At 46.0% G+C, this 21,653-nt stretch overlaps 5 non-coding genes across 5 annotated transcripts; 2 read left to right on the top strand and 3 right to left on the bottom strand.

Moving 5' to 3' along the window:
• Positions 1-1,014: 1,014 nt before the first annotated feature.
• Positions 1,015-1,087, bottom strand: trnar-ccu (transfer RNA arginine (anticodon CCU)). The gene has a single exon. It is a non-coding gene; the product is annotated as a tRNA-Arg (tRNA).
• Positions 1,088-4,579: 3,492 nt separating this feature from the next.
• LOC148642503 (U4 spliceosomal RNA) lies at positions 4,580-4,721 on the bottom strand. The gene has a single exon (XR_015929458.1). It is a non-coding gene; the product is annotated as a U4 spliceosomal RNA (small nuclear RNA).
• Positions 4,722-12,482: 7,761 nt separating this feature from the next.
• Positions 12,483-12,624, bottom strand: LOC148642502 (U4 spliceosomal RNA). The gene has a single exon (XR_015929394.1). It is a non-coding gene; the product is annotated as a U4 spliceosomal RNA (small nuclear RNA).
• A 5,299-nt stretch (positions 12,625-17,923) lies between these two features.
• On the top strand, positions 17,924-18,093 carry LOC148642501 (U1 spliceosomal RNA). Its single transcript, XR_015929129.1, has one exon. It is a non-coding gene; the product is annotated as a U1 spliceosomal RNA (small nuclear RNA).
• A 2,879-nt stretch (positions 18,094-20,972) lies between these two features.
• Positions 20,973-21,054, top strand: trnas-gcu (transfer RNA serine (anticodon GCU)). The gene has a single exon. It is a non-coding gene; the product is annotated as a tRNA-Ser (tRNA).
• Positions 21,055-21,653: the final 599 nt, after the last annotated feature.

Genomic DNA, 21,653 nt, shown 5'->3' with positions numbered 1-21,653 from the left:
GTGTTCATGAGTCCACCATAAGAAGAAATCTGAACAGGAGTGGTGATCATGCGAGGTCACCATGGAGGAAACCACTGCTCTCCCCCCCAAAAAAACCACCACTGCCCCTTTCAAGTTTGTTAAAGACCACATGGATGTTCCACAGCAACTCCTGGAACAATGTTCTGTGGACAGACGTGACAAAAGTTGAACTTGTTGGTAAATGTGCACAGCGTTATGTTTGGAGATAACAAAACACTGCATACCAACTCCAAAACCTCATCCCACCTGGGAAGCATGGCGGAGGCTGTACAGCTTGCAATCATCGAGGGACCGATGAATTCCAAGATGTATCAGGAAATTCTACAGCAGAATGTCAGGGTGTCTGCCTGTGATCTAAAACTCGAAAGACGCTGGGTCATGCAGCATGACAAAAACAAAGGAGTACATCAACAACAGAGTGGCTGAAACAGAAGAAATTCCGTATTTTGGGATGGCCAAGTAAGAGTCCTGACCCCAATCCCATTGAAGTGCTGTGGCATGATCTGAAGCAGGCCGTTCAGCGCAAGACATCCCAAAAATATACATGAACTGAAACAGTTTTGCATAGAGGAATAGGCCAAAATACCTCCTAACCGCTGCTCAGGTCTGACCAGCCGCTACAGAAAGTGGGGGTTGAGGTTTTTGTCATAAAGGAGGTTCCACTAGCTCCTTAATATAAGGGTTCACGTACTTTTTCCATCAATGACCTTGATTGTTTAAACCATTTGGTCAATAAAGAAACAGCAATGTCAAATGTTGGGCGTGTGTTGTTTGTTAAATCAGACTCTCTTTATTAATTATTATGACTTAGATAAAGATAAGATCACATGTTAGGAGCCATTCATGCAGAAATCCACATCATTCCGAAGGGCTGTTTACAAAATTATTTCTCCCAACTGTATGTGAGAGAAAAGCAGAGACGCTCACTGAGTAAGGTGGGGTTGTAGCTTTGCAAATCACAAGGACATTTGTACACTCAAAATGGGACAGGAGCACCCCAGATGGGACTCGAACCCACAATCCCTGGCTTAGGAGGCCAGTGTCTTAGCCATTAGGCCACTGGGGCACACTGGGTGGGGTCGATCACGCTGATGAAGAGCCAGTTTAGTTTTCCTTTGCTTTTTCAAAGGGATCCCCAAAATTAGGGAAGTTAGGCAGCAGAAGGTTTACTGTGACCTGAGAAGGACCGGCATCCAATCACGGTGATACACACACACACGCTCTCACTCATCTGAGCTACACAGCTACCAAGATGATCTCAGGTGTGCCGAGCTGGTACGGAACATATTGAACTGATCGACAGCGAATTGTCTCTCAAACAGGCTTTTCACCTCTGAGCTCCCTGACTGACAGTGATCAGCTACAGATGCAGCCATTCAAAGTGAGTGGTACAGACACGTACCGCAGGTAAGATGACACGGGGTACCGCGGTGCGTGATTGGTTGACCGACAGGGGCACTCGTGGTCCGTTGGTCTGTCGTAGAAAGACTTACTGTAAACGTCTTTACTGTGCCCGTTGTAGATATTGAATTTTACCACTGAAGGGAAATCTTAGTAGCTGAGCATAAAAAGAATAGGAGCATACTGTAACGCGTGTGAAGGCCATAAACGATATTAATTTTGGAACATAAACATACAGTATATAGCTGGTCTTGGTACTTTAAAGAAAAAAATACACACCAGTATTCCATTTCTCCCTAAACATTGTAAGCTTCGAAGTCTTTAACTAACGTGATACCGAAGTCAACAAGCATACTTTTAGAATTTGATTAAAAGGGAATATAATATGGAATCGCGTATCTAAAGAATTTAATAACGGTATGATTATATCCGTGTACTGCGACAGGGCTGTGTAGGGCTGTGTAGGGCTGTTTCGCCTGCCTGTTCATGTGAGCTGTCTTGTAGCCGACTGGTCTAGGTGCATGACTACCAACTGTCAGGTTGTGTGTTCAAATCCAGCTGGTGCTGGACTTTTCTTTTAACAAACATTTCTTCGAAAAAATAGGTAAGCGATATTATGGACAATCAATTGACTTTTATATTTCAAAATATCGCAACATGATCGATATTTGCGATATTTTGAACATATCTTCCCTTCTGACAGCGGTTCCTGCTTCTAGTGTGTGTGTGCAACAGAGTAAATTTTTATAAAGAAATGGAGGCTGGACAGTATGCGTTACAATATAAACATTTATATTGATTTAAATCGTGTTGTGATTTAAATCGCAAACGCGTGTTTAATTATGTGTTTTTTAATCATAATCAGGCTAATGCATTTCTACATTTTCTGTATGAACCAGCTTAGAGGTTCATACAGAAAGACAGCTTGTGTTTAAATTGAGTGTAAGGTAATTTATGCTTCTAAAGTCATGGTCAGCATTTATTATTGTACTGTGCTGTAAACTTTTTCTGTGCCTAGTCACATTATTTTATAGCGTTTTTATTGCGTTATTAAATCCGGTGGCGCTGTGTGTTAGTTTCCTGACTCCCATTATTTAAACTGCGACACTGATCATTCATCTCTAAATAAACTTTATTTTATATAGCGTTTTAAGCGAATAGGTAATTAGATTGATCATAAACCTAATCGCTTTTTCTACATAAACACAGCGTGATTGCTCTCTGAAAATGCTTTTCCTTAAAGCGATTCTATTGAGGGAGTAGCCCAGCTACCACTTAACACTGTACTTCCTACTTTGAATACCTGTGAGACCGGTTTAATTCGTCACAGCCAGCACTCCGGGAGTTCATATTGCTTGACTAATTTTAAAAACTAAGTTATAAATGCAAACGCTTCCTCGGTGCGCTGCTCTGGTACGCCGGGTCTTACACAGTGCCTGTCAGCAGTAAGCGTTACAATATACATACCCAAAACTGCTTGTACCCATCTGTCATGCAAATAAAACACCTTGAATTGAATTGAATTGAATTGAGGGAGGGAGGGAGGGGGGTAGTGGGACAGATATACTGTAGACAGACTCAAGGCAAATAAGATACTTATGGGTACGCAGGCATTCACGACAGCAACATACGAAACGTTTGCACGTACTGTATAGTTAAGTTATTACTTGGTTTTCAAAGTGCAACGAAATACAATATTGTTGTTGCTGCTGTTCTGGTTGTTTTTATCCCATAAAGCGTTTTGAGAAGCCACCTTTAAAGGCGATATATACTGTAAAACCGCTGATACTGCACAGTGTACGAAGTAAATTATTTTCGCAGTAATTAATTTACACGTGTATAATAAATATAGTAAATATAATAAATTAATTACTGCGAAAATAATTTACTTCGTACACTGTGCAGAGTGCCGTATACTCCTAGTTGCGGCACACACGATACATACAGTAAAAAGCCTCAGGCACTGTGTTAGATGTGTTTTCGACGTTATATATGCGTTTATTCATGTCGTCGATTTTACGGTTGCAATTCGACGTTGATTATACGTCGAGGCGACGTATATATACGTATAGCCGTATTTTCGCCGTAAATATACGTATATTCGACGAATCAATGCCCACTGGGATGTTTCCCGAGCCGAAACAGTGCGTTTTTCCAAGCCGTTTGACAAAGCCCGCCCACTGAAAAGTGCAGCAGATCGTGTAAAGACGTTCAACTTTGTAACTACTGCACGCACAGGAAGCAGAATAAATTCCTCTTTTCAAACTGTCAAAGGTTTGCTTTGCGAACGCTGCAGGACATCGCACAATCTCTTTTGAACGGGGACAAACGATTTCTTATGGGGCGCAGTAATGTAACGCTTACGGCCGACAGGCACTGTGTAAGAGCCGGCGTACCAGAGCGGGTGACGTCACCGCCCTTCCCTGTGATAGCAGGACCACAGCTACTGGGCTGTGGAGAGATCTCTCTCTAGCTCACGGGGCTAGGTCTCTGCAGAGAGATGCGGAAGTCCCGGGTTCGAGCCACCTATACTTTGGGCCGACCAGATGTGGCAAGGGCGCCTGCCTGAGCCCCTGTTGCGTTACATTGGTGTCAGAAGCGGGGTGGGATAGCCCTTCGCCGGGGACGGCGATTTAAGCGGGGGAGAGTGTAACGCTTACGGCCGACAGGCACTGTGTAAGAGCCGGCGTACCAGAGCGGGTGACGTCACCGCCCTTCCCTGTGATAGCAGGACCACAGCTACTGGGCTGTGGAGAGATCTCTCTCTAGCTCACGGGGCTAGGTCGCTGCAGAGAGACGCGGAAGTCCCGGGTTCGAGCCACCTATACTTTGGGCCGACCAGATGCGGCAAGGGCCTGAGCCCCCGTTGCGTTACAATAAGTACAGACGTTTAAAAAGCTCCACTCATGCCGACGATGCAGCATGAAGAAGCGCAACCTAACGTTTGACAGACAAAAGCCGGGCGCCGCTATGAGCAATATGAAATCAAACTGACAGCACACGGCGTTTCGCGCTGACACAAAAGTAATCTCGACAGACGCTGTTCTCTGCATAATGCTGAAAGAGCTAAAGAGCGTTTCTGTGGAGACGTAACAAGCTCGTTTCTTTCTACCATGATGTCACCATGACAAAATCTGTCTTTAAACACCTTGCTCAGTCTCTGACGAGACTGTCAAAAATTGCTTTCGCCGATTGTATTGCAAACCGGTGGAAGCGGGGTATTGGGAAAAGTTTTCAACTAGCAATAATCGCGCCTCGGCTAAACCTCACAGGCTATGATACTGCCACTGCGCAAAGCTGACGGTTGCCAGGCAACCGCGGGGATCCTAGGAAATCGTTATCAATCGTCTCATGGCATGTCATTGCTGTAACGCTTCATATTTGTCGTCTTCTTCTTCTAGCTTGAGGTTTTGAAGAATTTCATGACAGACAAGGGCTCCGTCGGGAACAAAGGGCGTTGTGAGAAAACCGTTGCTTATTTTCAGCAGCAGAAATACAACCCTTTAAATACAAGATGAGAGAACAATGACGAAGGGCATGCCGGGAGGAACTCATGCACTACAGAGGAAAGGGGGCGGGCACGTACAGTTCACATTCAAGCCACAAGTACTCTTCTCGGATGTTACACAAACAAATCCTAACGTCTTGAAAGCATTGCAGCATGTTTGTGTCCCACTTCCCGTGGCTGCAGGACGACTGACACGAACGGACAAACACAATCTGTGGCGTTTTGCGTGACATAGTCTTGCAGGCATCGTGCTGTCTCACTGCAATACTATACCGCTGGAGGAAACAGTCCATCTGGCCATGAAACTCATTTGAACGTCTAGCTACAGCAACTAACAATATTGTAGCGTTTACAGGTTCTTTACAGAACAAGGACGAGTGGAGACGCGATTAACAAACAAGCATTAGCTTTATTCGTTTACAACCACACAAAACCAAACACAGGATCTACACACACATGAGGAGACTGACGGAACACGTACACATAGTTAGGGTGGTAATTACCTAACAACACACTACACTTTTACAGGACTACACAGGGCACAAGAATCACTAGGACATTATTAACACAGGTAGGGTCAGCCGCTGGTCATCGTGCTGACCCTCAGACTCTCCCCGGCTACCACTCCCAGCATGCCCAGCGGTACTACGAGCGCCTGGGGGCGCTTCCTCCTCACCACCAGGCGAGGGCGTTACACTGCCCCCACCTGAAGCGTCTGGCGTCTCGCCGACGTCGAACACCCCCCTCAGGCTGTACTCGTATTCGGCCAACTGCTGCGGAACCCTGCGTGAGCGGCCGCTGCGCCGCGGTGACGGCTGGCGATCCACAGACGCCCCACTATCGGCCGGCTCCGGCCCCGGCTGCTCCTCTGGAGCCTCCCCACACGGCTCCTCCTCCCGGGCCCGGTAGGGGGCCAGGCGGTCTCGGTGCAGGACCACCACTCTCCCCCGTGTTTGCAACCGGACACGGTAGCAGACCTCGCCCACCACCCCGAGTACCTCAGCGGGCCCCTCCCACGACGGCGCCAGCTTAGGGCTGAGGCCTTTGCGGCGGCGCGGGTTGTACACCCAAACCGAGTCCCCGAGCTGGAAGGCAGGCCCCCTGCAGCGCAGGTCGTAGTGCCGCTTCTGCCGGACCCCCGCCTGTGTCAGGTGGGTCCGTGCAAAGCTGTGCACCCGCTGCATCCGCTGCCGCAGGTCCCACTCGTAGTCCGGTCCAGCCGGTGGTGCCGACCCGTCTCCGGGCAACAGGCCGAAGACCAGGTCCACCGGTGATCGCATTTCCCGGCCCAGCATGAGGCCCACACTTTCAATTTTCTTATCGCCTGTCTCCAGAGAGAATGTTGTTAGTGCTGATGACCTTGAATTAGACCTTGTTGACTCTGTAAAACAATCTTCCTCTGTTTAGATTTTCACTCAGATTGATTTTGTTCTCAGATTATTCCTGGCAGGACTGAGTTTCTAGGAAATGAAAAGTGAAAGAAAAAGTACAGAAGATCAGCCCTTGAATATACAACATTGTGCAGTGAGATTGTTAAATGTATTAGCTGCTATCCTGTGCTAGAGCCTGTCATGGTAAGCAGTGGATGACAGGATCTAGCACAGATACTAATGAAACACTGTTAATGAAAGATAAAACACTTGAGTCTTATTTTAGTTTTCCATTTCCCTTTCATTTGTGATGTACTGTACAACAGGCCACAGAACATGCACAAAAACAGATATGCACACATTCACACCAGACAATGACAGTCTGCCCAGTCAGAATCTGAGCTGAGGTATCAGAATTCTGAATTCCCTGAATTCTGTCATGGATCCACGTGGATCCCCAGGAGAGAGCCTAGTAACATAAATCTTGGAGCAAAAGCAGATGATTAACTTCATAGTTTGTGTGGTTGAGCCAAAGTTGAGCATGAGGATATGTGAGTCACCATTCTTAGAAATGGATCCAACTTCAGACAGGCGTCAAAAGTAAGAGTATACAGTGCTGGGGCAATGACACTTCAATGATCAGAAGGATAACAAGAGTTTTAATGCATTGAAATTGATTTTCTGGTGATGCACACTGTCATGGAACTATTAATTTTTTTAAGGATCACTTACTGACGTCAGACAGCTGCCAATTCTCCAGACTGGAAGGATGAACAGTTTATCCCCCTAGGTACCATATTTCCATATTTCGAAGCATTGGAATAATACATGTCATACAGCAACATAAAAACAGGAAGACAAGTATCACAGCCCCTATAATCGGTGTTAGTAACTTAAAAGAAAAACATTCCCCCTGGCCCAAACAGTGATTCTAACCAGGAGAGAAAAGCCGGTGTATCTTTTATGCCTCTCTCTTTATTCACCTTGTCTTTTAGTTCTTTCAAATGCTGAATAGCGAGCGTAAGATTTCCGTAATCATAGTCATTAGCTGGAATATATGTACAACAGGAGTCTCCTACTAAAGCATAGACTCCTCCAGATGCTGCATTTTGAAGGTCCAGCACGAACCTGTTCTGAAGTGCCATTAATCTAACTCCCCTTAATTCTTGTTTGATAGCGTCTAAGCCTTCTAACGTGATATTAATAAAAGAGTACATTTCATAAAAAGTCGCATGGGTGAGGCTGTAGAATGAGGCATTAAAGCACATATATAACAAGATGCATTAAATTTCTTTAACTTTACAGTATGATTTATAAATTTCTACCACAAATTACTCATATCCCCCTCATTATCAGTTTCATTCAGCCAGTTTGTATACAAAGACGCTTCGTGTTTAGTTTCTTCCTCTTTTGGGGTGGTGACAGGCTTCTACATAAAAAGGAAAAAGGCTGTGCACATCAGTCCCAAGCAGGTTATCCCCATCTGTCCTTGTGGAGACATCACTCCTGCGCTTTGCTCAGTTCGTTTGTGACCTTTTTACAGTGGGAAGCATGAATCCAGGGCACCATTTCTGTGACCTTCACAGCAGTGGCAGTGGTCAGCAGCACCTGGTACAGCCCCCTCCACCTGAGTGAACACCATTTCTTTTTCCTGAAGTCTTTCACCAGAATCCAGTCTCCTTATTCACTCATTAGTTCTTACAGCACAGGTAAATCCCTGTGGGCTGGAGCCCAGCATAATCTTAGGCTTTTTTGGTCAACTTTGGTCAACAGATTGGTCAACAACTGGGTAATAACTCTTAGAAAAATCTACACATTGTTCCCCTGCCTCAGCTGTGACGTTTTGCAGAACAATTCTAGCTGAAGTTGTAAAATTTCTCTTTGTTCCGTTCCTGCAAAACATCTTATTATGAACAAACAAACCACAATAATCATTTGCATCTAGGGGAATCACTCCCAAGGGTAACCCCCCTTAAAACTATATTGTTCTACCCATCAGGTTCTGCCACTAGATAAGAGAACCTTTCCCATGAAATCATTTTTTGACCTTCATGATCCCTTCAGGGCGTACAATTAGCACAGAAGCAGCAGCTTTAGTCCACATGTTTTTCAAATAGGATATTAACGATATGATCATAACGAATAATACCAGACCCACAAATATGTATTGAACCAGAGACCCTCTCCATGTTCCTAGCACAGACTGTAGCCATGCATCAATGCCCCAATCATCTGGATTGCAGGATTTACGAAGAAAATTATTTTCGCAGTAATTAATTTATTATATTTACTATATTTATTATACACGTGTAAATTAATTATTGCGAAAATAATTTACTTCGTACACTGTGCAGACAGCCGTATACTCCTAGTTGCGGCACACGCGATACGTACAGTAAAAAGCCTCAGGCACTGTGTTAGATGTGTTTTCGACGTTGTATATGCGTTTATTAATGTCGTCGATTTTACGGTTGCAATTCGACGTTGATTATACGTCGAGGCGACGTATATAAACGTATAGCCGTATTTTCGCCGTGAATATACGTATATTCGACGAATCAATGCCCACTGGGTAAACTCTTGAGCAAACTCTGAACCAGCTCTAAGGAAACTAATCCGATTAGACATTACTTTGACTCATCTTTTTACGCTCAGTGCTGGATTGCTCAAACTCCAGCTAGGGTTAGGGTTAGCATTCCCACGCTACTTAGACACTTTGTTTACGCTCAGTGCTGGATTTTGGGAACTTCAGGACGAGTGGGACTTTTCTCCTATCTGTCAATTCTGTTTTGTTTTGGAGACTCTTGGCTGCCTATGTTGTACAGTTCTTTTTTTCCCTCGTACTCGAGGGTCATTTTCCTGTTCCACATGTGATTTCAACATTTTCCTTGGGAGATGTCAAGCCAGCAAGCCACTGCTGTGGTTCAATGGCCGGTGTGGAGTTCAGTGGCCCTGCTGTACACAGAAAGCACATTGTGCTCCTTGGACATGAAAAGTTCCAGATAAAAGCCATTTGTCATCCTTTCTCTTGGTGTCTATGTTGCTATTGTATGTAAAGGTGGCAACTTGCTCAGCGAGCAGGCGGAGCACACACCGACTGCAGATGTGTCTGAGTGGTGTGTCCAAGGGGCTGCAAAAGGACAGTACTTCTGGGGCACCGTGGCTTAGTTGCTTAAAGCGCCTGTCTAGCAAACAGGAGATCCTGAGTCCGAATTCCCGCGTTGCCTTTTTTTGTTCTGTCTTCTCGAACAGAACTGGTCATTATGGACAACCGCCTATGGCTAGACTTAATTAAATGCAAGTATTTATTTCCTGTCTTTAACAACTTGTTTTTCTTAAAATGGATGCAACTTGCAAAACATGAAATACAAACATCGCTAATCAGCGCTCGCGGCTGGCAAAAAAAAAAGAAGTCAGCAATGTTTTTTTCTTTAACCTTAAGCCTGCTAATGGAGAAGAACCTAGTCGCCACATCACATACATCCGTTTCAACGATAAGAAGGTAACAACTATCCTCACTCCAGAGTAAATATCACGTTGAGGGCATATTTTTTTCCACTTAACCATGAGTCGGGCTTAGCTGCAGAGAGGCGAGAGCAGAGCAATGAGGTCACGGGGACAGGGGAGTCACACGCTGGCGGTTTGAAAACGCGGAAGATCACTGAGAGATCCACAGTATGTGGACCCTCCGTGCGCCATCATTCCACACTCCAGACTCTGAATCCTGCCATCCGAGTTAAGATCTCGGCGGAACCTGAGGCGCAGTTCTTTCTTAAAACGTAATCTGGTGAGCATTTCTAGAATCGTACTTGTATAGATGCAGCCTTTAATGTGTTGCTAGGTTAAAATTGATGACTTCTTGAACTTCAGTAGGCAACTGCCCTCTTGATTTCGGATTTAATTTCTTTTTACAGGGGCGCTTTTATGATGACAGAGTCATGTTCAGGTACTTTGCTTGATGGAGGAAGCTCATTTCGGACTCTGTGATCTGCTCACCTGGAAAGGTCTGCTGTACTACTACAAGAGAGAAGTAGAGTCTGGAAGAAGGGACAATTTTATGATGCTTTGGAAGGTAATGTTTTTTTTGTTCTTTGAAATCGAAATGAATCAGAATATCAGTGCAAGAGACAAACTCTTGGTTTGGTTTAAAGAGATATGGTTTTAAAACAGACAAAATGTAGAAAACAGGTGTTTCTCACTTTTGGAAAAGAATGGACCGGGGGTAATATTTTACTAGTTGCAGTGCTAAGCTCACTGGGTTACAGTCCTGCAGTGTCACACCAGGGCCAGTGGTGCAATGGATAATGCGTCTGACTATGGATTAGGAGTTTGGTGGTTCGACTCCTGCCTGGCGCTGGTTGTTTTTAAACACATCAGCCTACTCCCTAAGTAGTCTGTGCTACTTACTGCATTGTAATCGTACCCAGTAAGAGATTTCCTTCATGTAAATGAACTGCACCTGACAGCTTTAGAAAAACACCTGGGCTCAGTACGGTGCTGAGAGCTCAAGTTGTGTATAATGTAATAATTTAAGTAGAATAGATTCTAATAATATAATGATCCAGTGTGTTGCACTACTTCACTGCTTCACTGCTCTATGCCGTCTGGAAATAAATCCTCAGACTACTTACTGCCCTGGGCATGTACCAATAAATTACAGGAGCACATCTATATATCACTGCGTTGAAGCAGGAGACACAATCACTGCAAACACATCCTAAATACAGTATTCCAGCACCGTTGACCTCATCCAGAACGTATCATTTCTTGAAAGGAATTGCTGTCCGAATGCACATCTGAATCCCAAACAGAATCTCTACTAAATACGATCATTTGTGAAACAGGTAAATGTCTCAGGGGCCCATTCCTCATTCTCAAGACACATGTATGCAGTACGTACACCATGCATTGAGCAATAGGGATTAAAGACACCACAGGTAAGGTTAGAAGACATTCTGACTATATTCTAAAATATTGGACTCATATTCTTATGATGGCAGACATGATGCTATGTTTAAAACCGGGGTTAATGGACATTATATGACTGTCAATTCTGTTTTGTTTTGGAGACTCTTGGCTGCCTATGTGGTACAGTGCAGTGTGAAGAAAACATTTTCCAAAACTGTGTCAGCTCAAAAGTTGTAAGAAAACTTTTCCAGCTGCTTTAATTCTCTTCATTTTTGTCATTTAATTGTCTGTCGGCACTATGTGGCAGCGTTGCATAACAACCCATCTCACCACGGAAAGGAACCTAACAGCTTTTGTAAGAGAGGAGGAAAGGATTGGTCCGTACGGGGATAGAACCCACGACCTTGGCGTTATTAGCACCACACTCTAACCAACTGAGCTAACCAGCCTCACGACAGCAATCCTCTCTGTGCTGCAAAAAATCGAACTCAGGGAATTTCTTTTGCCCTTCTTTGAATAGAAAGCCGTGTAATTCAGTGTACGGGCTTTCTCGTGCAGTTTCATGGTTCTTGTAACCCAAATCCTACACTGGCGTGAAGTGACCCCCCATTTCACAGCATTTTTCAGCTGATTTAAAATGTACCTAAAGGAGAAGCATTATTGAAGACCATCAATTACCAAGAGCATTTGTCAAAGGTTTTGGTGGTCATTTTTAATGACCACAGAGCACTGTGACCTCGGTTTTACATCTCTTCCAAGAGACAGCGCCCTTTTACAACACAGCGTCTCCGTCACTATGCTGGGGCATTGGGACCCGCACAGACCTCAGGGTGAGCGCCCCCCCACCGGCACCATTAACACCGCTTCCAGCTGGAAACTTTGTTTTTCCCTGTAGCTCACCCTCATCCGGGTACTGACCTGGCTAACAAATGCTTTGCTTCAGTGGGTTTTCAGTTGCGAATTGCAAGGGGATGCAAGTGATGGAGCCGCTCGCTGCAAAAGCCACTGCTTTGGCTGGGAATCGAACCAGAGCCTCCTACGTGGGAAGCGAGAATTCTACCATTGAACCACCAATGCTCAGTACCCAGACATTCAAAAAAGACGCTTTTTTGGTGCTCTGTTAAAAAAGCGTCGACATTACCTCTTTCAAAAGGCTTCACTTTCCTAGTCACATTCCAAGGCTCATTGAACCCGGGCTGTTTCCTCCAGCGGTATAGTATTGCAGTTAAACAGCACGATGCCTGACAAAGTCTGTCTTTAAACACCTTGCTCAGTCTCTGACGAGACTGTCAAAAATTGCTTTCGCCGATTGTATTGCAAACCGGCGGAAGCGGGGTATTGGGAAAAGTTTTCAACTAGCAATAATCGCGCCTCGGCTAAACCTCACAGGCTACGATACTGCCACTGCGCAAAGCTGACGGTTGCCAGGCAACCGCGGGGATCCTATGGAAATCGTTATCGATCGTCTCATGGCATGTCGTTGCGGTAACGCTTCATATTTATCTTCTTCTTCTTCTAGCTTGCACCTGGCCTTACAAACGAGCCAGTGGGGCCCGTTCAGCTCCGGGCTCATCGCCTGCGGCTCTCGGCTTACCTGGCAGGGGAGATACCTTGATCAGCCTGTAGTTGGAGTAGTTGGATAGTTTTCTTGTTTTGTGGAAGCAGTGTTTGTTTTGCAGTTTGAGATGGCAACCTTTGGATCCCGCAAGAATGCTGTACGTTTTGAGCTTTTGGATGACCTCTTCATGGATCGTATGCAGTTCAGCAGAAAAGTGTTACAGAAGGAACTTGGCTTTGAACCTCGGCACTTGGATTTCATCTTCGCTCTCCCAGGTCAGAAAGCATTTGAGGTTGTTTTTGCTACCTATTCTCTGTTTGAACAATGTGTGGATGTGTTTGAGGCAAAAAGAGGGAAAGTTCCTGCCCTTGAGAAGATCAACTTGCAGCCTCTGACACAGAGAGAGAGGAAAACGGTGCATGTTGTTATGTTCTCGGAACTGGCAAAGACGGAGGACATTCACACCTGGCTTAAGCAGTACTGCACCGTCCACCATGGAACTGAGGTTAGAGATGTTGACGGTATAAAAACAGGAGCAAGGAAATTTGAGGTTCGCTTGCTACCAGACAATGTAAATGGAGGCTTAAGGCACCTGCCCTCTACAATCCGGCTGGGCGCCTGCAATGGCTATGTTTTTTATGTGGGACAACCAAAGGTGTGTCGGCGCTGTGGTGCTGTGGGACACCTGGCATCGTCCTGCACTGTGAAATTCTGCAAGACCTGTGGCAAACAGGGACATTTAGCCTCTGACTGTTCAATGCTGCCAAAGTGCAATTTATGTGGCTCGGAAGGACACGTTTTTAAGAACTGCCCTCACGCCTACGCCAATAAACTCAAAATGAGAAAGGATGAGGCAGTGCTTGTTTCAGCCAAACCGGCCCGAAAAGCCAAAGCAAACAACAAGTCAAACAAAGAACCCTTGTTGGACAAAGAGTCTCAGCCTCCAGCCAGGATCAGTCCTGCTGTGGCTCCGGGGCCGGTGGAAGAGAAATCCACTACGCTCCCACAACCGCAGACTGCACCAGACAAGCACGAGGGTTTGAAAACCCCAGAGAACAGCGAGGACCCCTCCCCCACTCCTGCTCCTCAGAACGAGGGCCAGTGTGGGGCCCCCCGGTGGAGCGGGTCCAGCGACGATACCCAGGATTCAGCGGAGCTGCTTTTCTCAAACTTTTCTCAAACTCTGCAAGTGCTACAGATGCCCTCCTCTCCTCCATCCAGTCCATCACGGAGGATCTGCAGCAGCTGGTGGGTGAGGGGGAAGAGGAGACTGGTGCATCGGCTGCACCCCTTTCCCCTCAGTGCTCCCAGGAGCTGGACTTGAGGAAAAGGAAAAATGACTCTGTTTTCTCCCCGAGCGAGGAGGAAGGAGATGGGGACAGCTGGAACCCCTCCACCCCTCCCTCTACCCCCTTCCTTGAAATGGACTCCGTGAACGCTTTTACTGCTGCCATCCTGATGAAGGCTCATTCAGAGGATGGCTGGCAGGAAATTGGTAAGAAGAAAAAGAAGAAGGTAACAGGTGAGACCGAAGAGAAATGTGTTTTGTAAAGACTGGTTCCACTTTCTTATGTAATATGGCTCTAAACATAATTTCTCTTAACACCAGAGGTATCAATGACAGAGTTAAATGCCAGTCTGTCTTTGATTACCTCCAGCAGAGAGAGAGAGATGTGTTGATGTTGCAGGAGTGTGCTTTAGCCTATCAAGAGAGGTATAAAAGCTTTGAAGATAGGTGGGATAAAGGGCCTTCTGTTTGGTCAGGGGACAATAACAACAGAGCCTCTGGCGTGGCCATTCTTTTCAAAGGATGGGCTTTCAAATTGAAAAGTATTCAGAGGGTCATAGATGGCAGGTTGCTGTGTGTGGATGTGGAATGGGGGACCGTTAACCTGCGGCTAATCAATGTGTATTGTCCTACTGACGTGGGAGGAAGGGAGGAGCTACTCAAGGCACTCTCCCCCCTATTGTTAAGTAGCACAGACGTGATAGTGGGAGGGGATTTTAACTGTATCTTAGAGCACACAGACAGGCAGTCTAGCTCTCCGATAAAATTGGATTCTAGCTCACTGGCCCTGCAAAACTTAGTTCAAGACTTTAAACTCTCAGACACATATAGATGTATATATCCCACAACAGCAGGATATACATGGTCAGGGAGGAATAGCAGCTCCAGAATTGACTATTGCTTTGTTTCAGAGAGAGTGAAAGTTGTTGGGGTCACTCTTCAGCCTGTCTTCTTCTCAGATCATCAGGCTTTAGGGTGTAGAGTGGAACTCCAGGGCGGGACTGTCTTTGGCCCAGGCCTCTGGAAACTCAACACAAAGCTGCTAGAGAACGAGGGGGTAGTATCCCGCTACAAGGAGAAACTATCACAGTGGCTGTCCTTGCAGTGTCTGTACGGGTCAGTAGGAGAGTGGTGGGAGGAGGTGAAGATGAGGACAAAGGCCTTTTTCATGGCTGAGGGAAGGAAGGCTGCTGCCAGACGGAGAGGAGTGCTAGCCAGGAAACAGAGGCAGCTGCAGCGTCTCTACACGATGCTGCACAGTGGCTTCGATGTGCTCGAGGATATCACCCTTTTAAAAAAGGACATCCGGAGCATAGCCGAAGAAAGTAGTCGAGGAGTGCTGTTAAGAAGCAGAGTGCAGTTCTTGGAAGAAAATGAGAAGTGTACTCGCTTCTTTTTCAGGAAAGTGGTGGGCTCCAAGTCTGTCATGGAAAGTGTAGTTGATGAGGAGGGACGAGAGAGAACAGAGCCGAGTGCTATCCTCTCCTGCACCGAGGCCTTCTACTCAAGACTGTACAGCTCTACAGAGGTAAAGGATAAAGAAATTCTTTTTTTTTACCTCAAAGCTAGAAAACGTTTTGAGTGAAGAAGATAGGGAAGTACTTGAGAGGGATTTGACAGTAGAAGAGCTGAGACAGGCTATGGAGAGCTTACAGAAGGGGAAAACTCCGGGTGCTGACGGGCTCCCTAAAGAATTTTATTGCACCTTTTGGGATCTGCTTCAGGATCCGCTACTGCTCCTATTCGAGGAAAGCTATAAGACAGAATTGCTGCCTGACTCCTTAAGAGAAGGCACTATCTCTCTCCTGTTTAAGAAAGGAGCAAAGAATGACATAAAGAACTGGAGACCCCTCAGCCTGTTAGGCGTGGACACTAAGATCCTGTCCAAAGCCCTTTTCCTGCACCTACAAAATGTAGTGGCCTCACTGGTAGGGAAAGAACAGACTTGTGGGATAGCAGGACGCCTGATGAGCGACAACCTGGCCTTGTTGAGGGATGTCTGTCTGTACTCAGAGGATCGCTCCCTCCCTCTGTGCATTTTAGGTGTAGACCTAGAAAAGGCCTTTGACCGCCTAAACCGGCAGTACTTAACATCGGTACTTGAGCACATGAATTTTGGCCCCATCATGAGAAAGTGGATTAACCTGCTGTACACAGGTAGCAACAGCAGAGTAATGGTTAATGGCAATAGATCACACCCCTTTGAAGTCTGTTCAGGGGTGAGGCAGGGCTGCCCATTATCCCCCTTGTTATTCGTTTTGGCTATGGAGCCCTTAGCCTGTGCCTTGCGCCAGGATCAGGCCATTAATGGGATACCAGTGCCTGGAAGTGGGGGGGGAGAGGTAAAGACATCTCTATACATGGATGACGTCACCCTGCTCCTCTCTGACAATGCCTCAATTAGCAGAGCTCTGCAGTGTTGTGAGCGTTTCTCTTTGGCTTCCTCCGCAAAAATTAACAAATCTAAGAGTGAGATTTTTTATCAGAACTGGAGGGAGCCAAAAGAAGGACATGATCTCAGGCTGCAAGAGAAGAGAATTAAGGTCCTGGGGGTGTATTTTGGAGAAGAGATGGGAACAGTAAATTGGCAGAACAAATTGCCAATCTTAAACAAAAAACTGATGCAATGGAAGGACCGAGACCTCACCATGACAGGGAAGGTGCTGGTCATCAAAGCCGAGCTCTTGCCTGTCTTGAATTTTCTGGCTTCTACCTTCCCAATCCCACACCGTGTTGCGGCGGTGCTGAGGAGATTGATGTTTCAATTTCTATGGGGTGGGAAGCAGGAAAGACTCAGAAGGGAAATAATGTACAGGCCGCTACCCTCAGGGGGGAAGTCTGTCCCAGATATTGCTACGAAGCTGCTGTGCATTTTCCTGGCCTCTGTGCTGAGAGGCTTTGCAACAGCACCTGCAGCGCGTACCTGGACTTATTTTTCCAGGCTCTGGGTAGGTAAGGAGGTGTTCAGAGTGTGGGATGTCAGACCCAAGCTGGACGTCCCACTCTCTGACACATGCCCTGCAATTTATGGGACAGTTAAAAGTTTTCTAAGATCTCACCCAATTGGCCATATTCCCCTCCGAGATGTCAGCGTTCAAAAACTGGAAGATTTTGTTGCACCCCAGAACAATAGGCAGACCCCTGTGGGCATTTTAACATCAGCCCAAACAAGGAAGGTGTGGAAACACACATCCTCTAAGTTTCTGTGCAACATTCACAGAGATTTTGCCTGGAGTGTCGTCCACCAGTGCTTACCGGTACGAACTTTCTTGTACCGTAGGGGCCTCACCCCCAGCCCTCGCTGCGTTAGGGTGGGCTGCGGCGAGGGGGAGACTGTGACCCATCTCCTGTGGTCCTGCTTTTTTGCTAAGGCCTTCTGGGCACAGTTTGAAGATTGGTTGCAGGCTCTCTCGCCCCAATTTACCCTGACCGCTGCTTTCGTCATATACGGCATCTCTCCTGTCAAACTTCCTCCCGACGTGTTTGACAGGATCTGGGCCGTGGTGAACAGTGGGAAAGACGCCCTGTGGAGAGTGAGGAACATGGGGCTGTTCAAAGGCATCGAGGTCCCAGTCAAGGCAGCAGGTAGCCTGGCCCTGTTCATCACCCGAGAGAACTATTACCTCAGAGATCTGTGGAGAGAAGGGAGGGAGGAAGCAGAAAATCTGTGGGAAATAGAGAGCATAGGTCAATATCTCAAGAAACTGTGAAAAACATTATCATGTTTAAGTAAAGAATGTGATTTGCACCAGAAAAAAAGAAAATTGTTGCTATGTAACTGTTACCGTGTCAAAATGTAATGAGATGTGATCATATATACTGTTTTAAGTATGTATATTAATGTAAAGCTTTCTGATTTGTGATGTCCTGTATTTTTTTGTGAAAAGAAAATCAAGTTCTTAAAAATCGAAATCGGTTCACCCAGGGCGAGGCTCGGCCATTGCACTCCGGCTGTGCTGACCCCTGCGAATTCCCCAAATGTGGGAATCTCGACTGCATAATTTCTGGTAGTGGGGGACTGCGTTCGCGCTCTCCCCTGATGTGCTTGGTCCAAAATCAGATACGGGTGGGTTAGGACACCACGAGCTGCGTGGCTGCGGAAGAATCCCGGTTCGAAAGGAATCGACGCCGCTGCTGGTTCTCGGTGGCTTTTAGTTAGGGGTCCGGAAAAACATCTCAAGCTAGTTCCACTACTCCTTCCGGACGTTCATTCCCTTTTCAAAGTCAGTCGTTTTGCTGTAGTCTGCGTTCTTTAGGCTGATTATCGAGGTTAGCCTTTATTTGGTCATGGGGGGCCTCAGTACTGTATGCTGAGTCTAAAGACAGTTTCACCCGTTTTCTGATTGCTAGGTTCTGTAGGTTCTGTACCAGACATGTCAAACAGTGAATTGCTGTACCTCTATTGTATCCGTGCTCAATGAATGAAATCAGTAACAAATGAATATATGTCTAGTTATACGAAAAACAAGTGGTTTATCGACTTATCTTCATTTGCAGATTTAGAGGCAGCTTCGATATTCGTTTTACAAACGGGTTTTTTTTTTTTAATATGGGTCACACACATGCCACAGCAACAAAACATCTCTAGAGATGAGGCTATAGATCACCTTTCCATCCTGCAGGTTTTCCTCCCAAAGCCTGCGGCACCAACGTATGCTATTGCAGACACCGACGTTGCCTAGATAGAAAACCGAAATAGCCGTGGGTTTGCTTGCTGGTCTGAAGGATCTCTCTTCGAATCTCTATCATTTGTCAATGGAAGTAAAAGGCGCTGCAATCTCATACGTTCAGAATCAAACCCGCAGCTGTTGTTCGACTTTATTTCTTGACTAATTACAACTGAGTGTCGCATGAGCAGTTACATAAACTTGTCTGGTATATTTGAACACAAATGCCGTTCTTCAATTAAAACTAACAGTACATTGTCAGGGACATTCAGTTCTATACAAACAAGAGACAGACAAGAGAATATTTCTACCGTTCATGTGGACTACGTGTTGACTTACTGATCGGAATAATTGAAAAGTTCGGGCTCATAGCCGATGCAGTGCGTGCTAATTAGAACAGCAACGCTGAGCTCTCAGCACCATACTGAGCCCAGGTGTTTTTCTAAAGCTGTCAGGTGCAGTTCATTTACATGAAGGAAATCTCTTACTGGGTACGATTACAATGCAGTAAGTAGCACAGACTACTTAGGGAGTAGCCCGATGCGTTTAAAGACGACCCGAGCCAGACAGAAGTCGAACCTGCAATCTCCTGATCCGTAGTCAGACGCGTTATCCATTGCACCACTGGCCCTGGTGTGACACTGCATGACTGTAACCCAGTGAGATCAGTACTGCAACTAGTAAAATATTACCCCCGGTCCATTCTTTTCCAAAAGTGAGAAACACCTGTTTTCTACATTTTGTCTGTTTTAAAACCATATCTCTTTAAACCAAACCAAGAGTTTGTCTTTTGCACTGATATTCTGATTCATTTCGATTTCAAAGAAAAAAAAATTATCTTCCAAAGCATCATAAAATTGTCCCTTCTTCCAGACTCTACTTCTCTCTTGTAGTAGTACAGCAGACCTTTCCAGGTGAGCAGATCACAGAGTCCGAAATGAGCTTCCTCCATCAAGCAAAGTACCTGAACATGACTCTGTCTTCATAAAAGCGCCCCTGTAATAAAGAAATTAAATCCGAACTCAAGAGGGCAGTTGCCTACTGAAGTTCAAGAAGTCATCAATTTTAACCTAGCAACACATTAAAGGCTGCATCTATACAAGTACATTTCTAGAAATGCTCACCAGATTACGTTTTAAGAAAGAACTGCGCCTCAGGTTCCGCCGAGATCTTAACTCGGATGGCAGGATTCAGAGTCCGGAGTGTGGACTGATGGCGCACGGAGGGTCCACATACTGTGGATCCCTCAGTGATCTTCCGCGTGTTCAAACAGCCAGCGTGTGACTCCCCTGTCCCCGTGACCTCATTGCTCTGCTCTTGCCTCTTTGCAGCCGAGCCCGACTCATGGTAAAGTGGAAAAAAATATGCCCTCAACGTGAGATTGACTCTGGAGCGAGGATAGACGTTACCTTTTTATCGTTGAACAGGATGTATGTGATGTGGCGACTAGGTTCAATTTTGTATCCTCTTTAAAAGATTAAGGACTGGGATGAGCGTGATTTACCACCCTTTCAGCTAAGAACCCGACGTGCGGACCGTTTAAGCTGCATAGACTCGGTCGTTTAACTCTTCTCCATTAGCAGGGTTAAGGGTAAAGAAAAAAACATTGCTGACTTCTTTTTTTTTTTGCCAGCCGCGAGTGCTGATTAGCAAGGTTTGTATTTCATGTTTTGCAAGTTGCATCCATTTTAAGGAAAACAAGTCGTTCAGACAGGAAATGAATGCTTGCATTTAATTAAGGCTAGCCGTAGGCGGTTGTCCATAATGACCAGTTCTGTTCGAGAAGACAGAACAAAAAAGGCACCGCTGGGATTCGGAGCCAGGGTCTCCTGTTTATTAGACAGGCGCCTTAAGCAACTAAGCCACGGTGCCCCAGGAGAGCTGTCCTTTTGCAGCCACTTGGACACACCACTCAGACACATCTGCATTCGGTGTGTGCTCCGCCTGCTCGCTGAGCAAGTTGCCACCTTTACATACAATAGCAACATCAACACCAAGAGAAAGGGTGACAAATGGCTTTTATCTGGAACTTTTCATGTCCAAGGAGCTCAATGTGCTTTCTGTGTACAACAGGGCCACTGAACTCCACACTGGCCACTGAACCACAGCAGTGGCTTGCTGGCTTGACATCTCCCAAGGAAAATGTTGAAATCGCACGTGGAACAGGAAAATGACCCTCGAGTACGAGGGAAAAAAAAGAAAAAGATCATCTGGAGCGCGCCAACCCATGTCTGGACAGCCCCGATCCCTCGACGAGGTGGCCGAGTGGTTAAGGTGATGGACTGCTAATCTGTTGTGCTCTGCACGCATGGGTTCGAATCCCATCCTTGTCGCGCTCCATGTCTGACACGTGTGCCCGTTCGGCGTTGGCCCTCCTGTTGTTTGCTCCGGTTCTAGAGCCGTGCATTTTCTAGCGGTGGCTGAACATGGTATAGTAGGGTAACGTCGGTATCGAGCAGTAATAGTAACGGTATTTACGTGCCGCTGCTGCCAAGTGGCTCTGGCTTGAGACCGTGTTTTCACTTACTTGCAACGCAAACGGAGAAAGCGATTTTTGACAGTCTCTCGAGAGACTGCGCTAGGTGTTTAGGGATAGACTGTCAGTTCCCCCTGGGATGGTGGCCTCTCAAATAGTTTGTGATTCCTCTAGACGTTTATACAGTAGAAGCCTGCTTCGTGGCTTAAATCCAAGCTAAGGAAACAAGTTAGAGGTCTGATGCAGAACTGCAAATTCAATGAAGGGGAACACTACAGTACATTGCACTGTATGTGTGAGGAAAGCTGCCCCCTTCAGTCCCTTGTCGACCGAACAGAGGACTGTTAAGGATACCGCCAAGAAACTTAAGGATGCTGGTTGGAATCCAGCTCCAAAGAAGCCCCTTTGGGTGTTATGTCATCAAAAAGTAAGAACAGCGAATCTCCCTTTGATCAA

This window comes from Lepisosteus platostomus, chromosome 22 (assembly GCF_059453375.1).
Source record: "Lepisosteus platostomus isolate fLepPlt1 chromosome 22, fLepPlt1.hap1, whole genome shotgun sequence".
NCBI lineage: Eukaryota > Metazoa > Chordata > Actinopteri > Semionotiformes > Lepisosteidae > Lepisosteus > Lepisosteus platostomus.
Note: the sequence above shows the minus strand (reverse complement) of the source record. Positions and strands in the feature narration are given on the sequence as shown.